General features: G+C 35.1%; 2 non-coding genes across 2 annotated transcripts; both read left to right on the top strand.

Annotated features, from left to right (window-relative positions):
• Positions 1–3709: 3709 nt before the first annotated feature.
• TRNAS-ACU (transfer RNA serine (anticodon ACU)) lies at positions 3710–3783 on the top strand. The gene has a single exon. It is a non-coding gene; the product is annotated as a tRNA-Ser (tRNA).
• A 2252-nt stretch (positions 3784–6035) lies between these two features.
• TRNAS-ACU (transfer RNA serine (anticodon ACU)) lies at positions 6036–6109 on the top strand. The gene has a single exon. It is a non-coding gene; the product is annotated as a tRNA-Ser (tRNA).
• Positions 6110–7405: the final 1296 nt, after the last annotated feature.

Genomic DNA, 7405 nt, shown 5'->3' with positions numbered 1-7405 from the left:
TGCTTCCATTGCAGTACTCTGCTGCACATGTAAGTGCAAGAGATCCTGAAGCACTCACTCATCATGGGAAAGTACCAATGTGTTTCTTCGTTGGTTGATTTAAGAAAATTCTTACAAAAACTCTCCAGATTATTGACTTTTTAAAGTTTTTCTAGGAAACGTTCTAGATGAATGCTTATTAGCCTTTGTCAGTATGTACTTTTCGCAAAGTGTCTCTGTGGCTCAATCGGTTAGTGTGTCTGGCTACTAACCAAAAGGTTTGTGGTTCAATCCCACCCAGGGACATAATTGACCTTGTGATCAGGTTTTGGTGATATTTAAGTAGACAAGTCAAAATTTCAAACCCCCTCTTATGGTGTAGGGTACCTGGCCTTCTCTGATGTAATCAGAGTTAGATTTGATTCAGTGATTTTATAAAAAACAGCTAGGAAGCACAATTTAGCAATGGGTTGCAGAGAAAAAAATATGCTGGTAGAAAAATCCAATTGAGTGATTAAACAGCTCTTCGTTTTCTGCCTTTATTTTTATGCTAACAAATTTGTTCTCTAAAAAGTGTCCACAAAGCCAAGTCTCTGATTAACACCTTTGTAGGGATGGTTTTTTCACCTATAACTAAATTAAACTTGCTCCATTGGAAAGGCAGCAAGATGCATCCTCATTTCAATGTCTACTGAAATAATACAGGTTGACACCAGGAAACATTAACGCCACTGCATCCTTGCTGCTTTCTCATGTAGAAGTCTGTTTAATGTGAAAACAAGGTGATATCTAATTAGCACACAGGTAAGGAATTAAGAAAATCTTTATTTAAGGGTGAAGATGTTTCTCACAAAATCGTTGCCCCAATGCATCATTGAAATTCAAGCTGGAAAGATGATTTTAATATATCACTTGTACATTTTGTATTGCTCTTCTGGTGACAATGCAGTTTGTTTTTGTCAATTACCCTTTTAATAATAGGGTAAAGAAAATTAAGTGGATTTTTTAAAGAAAACTATACTGTCAATATACTATTAAAACAAATTAAAATGGTAAAAGTTATTGTACTTTAAGTAAAAATAAAAGAGCAAAAATATCAATCCCAGTTTTGATTACTTAAATTAACAAAAAAAATGCATATAGCAGAGGATAGTTTCAATCTGCCTACCTCTGGGTAATGGGCCCAGCATGCTTCCATTGCAGTACTCTGCTGCACATGTAAGTGCAAGAGATCCTGAAGCACTCACTCATCATGGGAAAGTACCAATGTGTTTCTTCATTGGTTGATGGAAGAAACATCTTACAAAAACTCTCCAGATTATTGACTTTTTAAAGTTTTTCTAGGAAACGTTCTAGATGAATGCTTATTAGCCTTTGTCAGTATGTACTTTTCGCAAAGTGTCTCTGTGGCTCAATCGGTTAGTGTGTCTGGCTACTAACCAAAAGGTTTGTGGTTCAATCCCACCCAGGGACATAATTGACCTTGTGATCAGGTTTTGGTGATATTTAAGTAGACAAGTCAAAATTTCAAACCCCCTCTTATGGTGTAGGGTACCTGGCCTTCTCTGATGTAATCAGAGTTAGATTTGATTCAGTGATTTTATAAAAAACAGCTAGGAAGCACAATTTAGCAATGGGTTGCAGAGAAAAAAATATGCTGGTAGAAAAATCCAATTGAGTGATTAAACAGCTCTTCGTTTTCTGCCTTTATTTTTATGCTAACAAATTTGTTCTCTAAAAAGTGTCCACAAAGCCAAGTCTCTGATTAACACCTTTGTAGGGATGGTTTTTTCACCTATAACTAAATTAAACTTGCTCCATTGGAAAGGCAGCAAGATGCATCCTCATTTCAATGTCTACTGAAATAATACAGGTTGACACCAGGAAACATTAACGCCACTGCATCCTTGCTGCTTTCTCATGTAGAAGTCTGTTTAATGTGAAAACAAGGTGATATCTAATTAGCACACAGGTAAGGAATTAAGAAAATCTTTATTTAAGGGTGAAGATGTTTCTCACAAAATCGTTGCCCCAATGCATCATTGAAATTCAAGCTGGAAAGATGATTTTAATATATCACTTGTACATTTTGTATTGCTCTTCTGGTGACAATGCAGTTTGTTTTTGTCAATTACCCTTTTAATAATAGGGTAAAGAAAATTAAGTGGATTTTTTAAAGAAAACTATACTGTCAATATACTATTAAAACAAATTAAAATGGTAAAAGTTATTGTACTTTAAGTAAAAATAAAAGAGCAAAAATATCAATCCCAGTTTTGATTACTTTAACAAAAAAAATGCATATAGCAGAGGATAGTTTCAATCTGCCTACCTCTGGGTAATGGGCCCAGCATGCTTCCATTGCAGTACTCTGCTGCACATGTAAGTGCAAGAGATCCTGAAGCACTCACTCATCATGGGAAAGTACCAATGTGTTTCTTCATTGGTTGATGGAAGAAACATCTTACAAAAACTCTCCAGATTATTGACTTTTTAAAGTTTTTCTAGGAAACGTTCTAGATGTATGCTTATTATCCTTTGTCAGTATGTACTTTTTGCAAAGTGTTTCTGTGGCGCAATCGGTTAGTGTGTCCGGCTACTAACCAAAAGGTTGGTGGTTCAATCCCAACCAGGGACGTAATTGACCTTGTTATCAGATTTTGGTGATCTTTAAGTAGACAAGTCAAAATTTCAAACCCCCTGTTCTGGTGTAGGGTACCTGGCCTTCTCTGATGTAATCAGAGTTAGATTTGATTCAGTGATTTTATAAAAACAGCTAGGAAGCACAATTTAGCAGTGGGTTGCAGAGAAAAAGAAATATGCTGGCAAAAAAAATCTAATTGAGTGATTCAACAGCTCTTAATTTTCTGGCTTTATTTTTATGCTAACAAATTTGTTCTCTGAAAAGTGTCCACAAAGCCAAGTCTCTGATTAACACCTTTGTAAGGATGGTTTTTAACCTATTACTAAATTAAACTTGCTTCATTGGAAAGGCAGCAAGATGCATCCTCATTTCAATGTCTACTGAAATAATACAGGTTGACACCAGGAAACATTAACGCCAATGCATCCTTGCTGCTTTCTCATGTGGAAGTCTGTTTAATGTGAAAACAAGGTGATATCTAATTAGCACACAGGTAAGGAATTAAGAAAATCTTTATTTAAGGGTGAAGATGTTTCTCACAAAATCGTTGCCCCAATGCATCATTGAAATTCAAGCTGGAAAGATGATTTTAATATATCACTTGTACATTTTGTATTGCTCTTCTGGTGACAATGTAGTTTGTTTTTGTCAATTACCATTTTAATAATAGGGTAAAGAAAATTAAGTGGATTTTTGAAAGAAAACTATACTGTCAATATACTATTAAAACAAATTAAAATGGTAAAAGTCATTGTACTTTAAGTAAACATAAAATAGCTAACATATCAATCCCAGTTTTGGATTACTTTAACAATAAAAATGCATATAGCAGAGGATAGTTTCAATCTGCCTACCTCTGGGTAATGGGCCCAGCATGCTTCCATTGCAGTACTCTGCTGCACATGTAAGTGCAAGAGATCCTGAAGCACTCACTCATCATGGGAAAGTACCAATGTGTTTCTTCGTTGGTTGATTTAAGAAAATTCTTACAAAAACTCTCCAGATTATTGACTTTTTAAAGTTTTTCTAGGAAACGTTCTAGATGAATGCTTATTAGCCTTTGTCAGTATGTACTTTTTGCAAAGTGTCTCTGTGGCGCAATCGGTTAGTGTGTCTGGCTACTACCCAAAAGGTTGGTGGTTCAATCCCACCCAGGGACATAATTGACCTTGTGATCAGGTTTTGGTGATATTTAAGTAGACAAGTCAAAATTTCAAACTCCTCTTATGGTGTAGGGTACCTGGCCTTCTCTGATGTAATCAGAGTTAGATTTGATTCAGTGATTTTATAAAAAACAGCTAGGAAGCACAATTTAGCAATGGGTTGCAGAGAAAAAAATATGCTGGTAGAAAAATCCAATTGAGTGATTAAACAGCTCTTCATTTTCTGCCTTTATTTTTATGCTAACAAATTTGTTCTCTAAAAAGTGTCCACAAAGCCAAGTCTCTGATTAACACCTTTGTAGGGATGGTTTTTCACCTATAACTAAATTAAACTTGCTTCATTGGAAAGGCAGCAAGATGCATCCTCATTTCAATGTCTACTGAAATAATACAGGTTGACACCAGGAAACATTAACGCCACTGCATCCTTGCTGCTTTCTCATGTAGAAGTCTGTTTAATGTGAAAACAAGGTGATATCTAATTAGCACACAGGTAAGGAATTAAGAAAATCTATATTTAAGGGTGAATATGTTTCTCACAAAATCGTTGCCCCAATGCATCATTGAAATTCAAGCTGGAAAGATGATTTTAATATATCACTTGTACATTTTGTATTGCTCTTCTGGTGACAATGTAGTTTGTTTTTGTCAATTACCCTTTTAATAATAGGGTAAAGAAAATTAAGTGGATTTTTTAAAGAAAACTATACTGTCAATATACTATTAAAACAAATTAAAATGGTAAAAGTTATTGTACTTTAAGTAAAAATAAAAGAGCAAAAATATCAATCCCAGTTTTGATTACTTTAACAAAAAAAATGCATATAGCAGAGGATAGTTTCAATCTGCCTACCTCTGGGTAATGGGCCCAGCATGCTTCCATTGCAGTACTCTGCTGCACATGTAAGTGCAATAGATCCTGAAGCACTCACTCATCATGGGAAAGTACCAATGTGTTTCTTCGTTGGTTGATGGAAGAAACATCTTACAAAAACTCTCCAGATTATTGACTTTTTAAAGTTTTTCTAGGAAACGTTTTAGATGAATGCTTATTAGCCTTTGTCAGTATGTACTTTTGCAAAGTGTCTCTGTGGCGCAATCAGTTAGTGTGTATGGCTATTAACCAAAAGGTTGGTGGTTCAATCCCACCCAGGGATGTAATTGACCTTGTTATCAGATTTTGGTGATCTTTAAGTAGACAAGTCAAAATTTCAAACCCCCTCTTATGGTGTAGGGTACCTGGCCTTCTCTGATGTAATCAGAGTTAGATTTGATTCAGTGATTTTATAAAAACAGCTAGGAAGCACAATTTAGCAGTGGGTTGCAGAGAAAAAGAAATATGCTGGCAAAAAAATCCAATTGAGTGATTAAACAGCTCTTCATTTTCTGGCTTTATTTTTATGCTAACAAATTTGTTCTCTGAAAAGTGTCCACAAAGCCAAGTCTCTGATGAACACCTTTGTAAGGATGGTTTTTCACCTATTACTAAATTAAACTTGCTTCATTGGAAAGGCAGCAAGATGCATCCTCATTTCAATGTCTACTGAAATAATACAGGTTGACACCAGGAAACATTAACGCCAATGCATCCTTGCTGCTTTCTCATGTGGAAGTCTGTTTAATGTGAAAACAAGGTGATATCTAATTAGCACACAGGTAAGGAATTAAGAAAATCTTTATTTAAGGGTGAAGATGTTTCTCACAAAATCGTTGCCCCAATGCATCATTGAAATTCAAGCTGGAAAGATGATTTTAATATATCACTTGTACATTTTGTATTGCTCTTCTGGTGACAATGTAGTTTGTTTTTGTCAATTACCATTTTAATAATAGGGTAAAGAAAATTAAGTGGATTTTTGAAAGAAAAAAATACTGTCAATATACTATTAAAACAAATTAAAATGGTAAAAGTCATTGTACTTTAAGTAAACATAAAATAGCTAACATATCAATCCCAGTTTTGGATTACTTTAACAAAAAAAATGCATATAGCAGAGGATAGTTTCAATCGGCCTACCTCTGGGTAATGGGCCCAGCATGCTTCCATTGCAGTACTCTGCTGCACATGTAAGTGCAAGAGATCCTGAAGCACTCACTCATCATGGGAAAGTACCAATGTGTTTCTTCGTTGGTTGATTTAAGAAAATTCTTACAAAAACTCTCCAGATTATTGACTTTTTAAAGTTTTTCTAGGAAACGTTCTAGATGAATGCTTATTAGCCTTTGTCAGTATGTACTTTTCGCAAAGTGTCTCTGTGGCTCAATCGGTTAGTGTGTCTGGCTACTAACCAAAAGGTTGGTGGTTCAATCCCACCCAGGGACATAATTGACCTTGTGATCAGGTTTTGGTGATATTTAAGTAGACAAGTCAAAATTTCAAACCCCCTCTTATGGTGTAGGGTACCTGGCCTTCTCTGATGTAATCAGAGTTAGATTTGATTCAGTGATTTTATAAAAAACAGCTAGGAAGCACAATTTAGCAATGGGTTGCAGAGAAAAAAATATGCTGGTAGAAAAATCCAATTGAGTGATTAAACAGCTCTTCGTTTTCTGCCTTTATTTTTATGCTAACAAATTTGTTCTCTAAAAAGTGTCCACAAAGCCAAGTCTCTGATTAACACCTTTGTAGGGATGGTTTTTTCACCTATAACTAAATTAAACTTGCTCCATTGGAAAGGCAGCAAGATGCATCCTCATTTCAATGTCTACTGAAATAATACAGGTTGACACCAGGAAACATTAACGCCACTGCATCCTTGCTGCTTTCTCATGTAGAAGTCTGTTTAATGTGAAAACAAGGTGATATCTAATTAGCACACAGGTAAGGAATTAAGAAAATCTTTATTTAAGGGTGAAGATGTTTCTCACAAAATCGTTGCCCCAATGCATCATTGAAATTCAAGCTGGAAAGATGATTTTAATATATCACTTGTACATTTTGTATTGCTCTTCTGGTGACAATGCAGTTTGTTTTTGTCAATTACCCTTTTAATAATAGGGTAAAGAAAATTAAGTGGATTTTTTAAAGAAAACTATACTGTCAATATACTATTAAAACAAATTAAAATGGTAAAAGTTATTGTACTTTAAGTAAAAATAAAAGAGCAAAAATATCAATCCCAGTTTTGATTACTTAAATTAACAAAAAAAATGCATATAGCAGAGGATAGTTTCAATCTGCCTACCTCTGGGTAATGGGCCCAGCATGCTTCCATTGCAGTACTCTGCTGCACATGTAAGTGCAAGAGATCCTGAAGCACTCACTCATCATGGGAAAGTACCAATGTGTTTCTTCATTGGTTGATGGAAGAAACATCTTACAAAAACTCTCCAGATTATTGACTTTTTAAAGTTTTTCTAGGAAACGTTTTAGATGAATGCTTATTAGCCTTTGTCAGTATGTACTTTTGAAAAGTGTCTCTGTGGCGCAATCAGTTAGTGTGTATGGCTATTAACCAAAAGGTTGGTGGTTCAATCCCACCGAGGGACGTAATTGACCTTGTTATCAGATTTTGGTGATCTTTAAGTAGACAAGTCAAAATTTCAAACCCCCTCTTATGGTGTAGGGTACCTGGCCTTCTCTGATGTAATCAGAGTTAGATTTGATTCAGTGATTTTA

The sequence above is a fragment of the Pseudophryne corroboree genome (assembly GCF_028390025.1).
Source record: "Pseudophryne corroboree isolate aPseCor3 chromosome 7 unlocalized genomic scaffold, aPseCor3.hap2 SUPER_7_unloc_4, whole genome shotgun sequence".
Taxonomy (NCBI): domain Eukaryota; kingdom Metazoa; phylum Chordata; class Amphibia; order Anura; family Myobatrachidae; genus Pseudophryne; species Pseudophryne corroboree.
The sequence above is the reverse complement of the archived record's forward strand: the minus strand, read 5'-3'. Positions and strand labels throughout refer to the sequence as shown.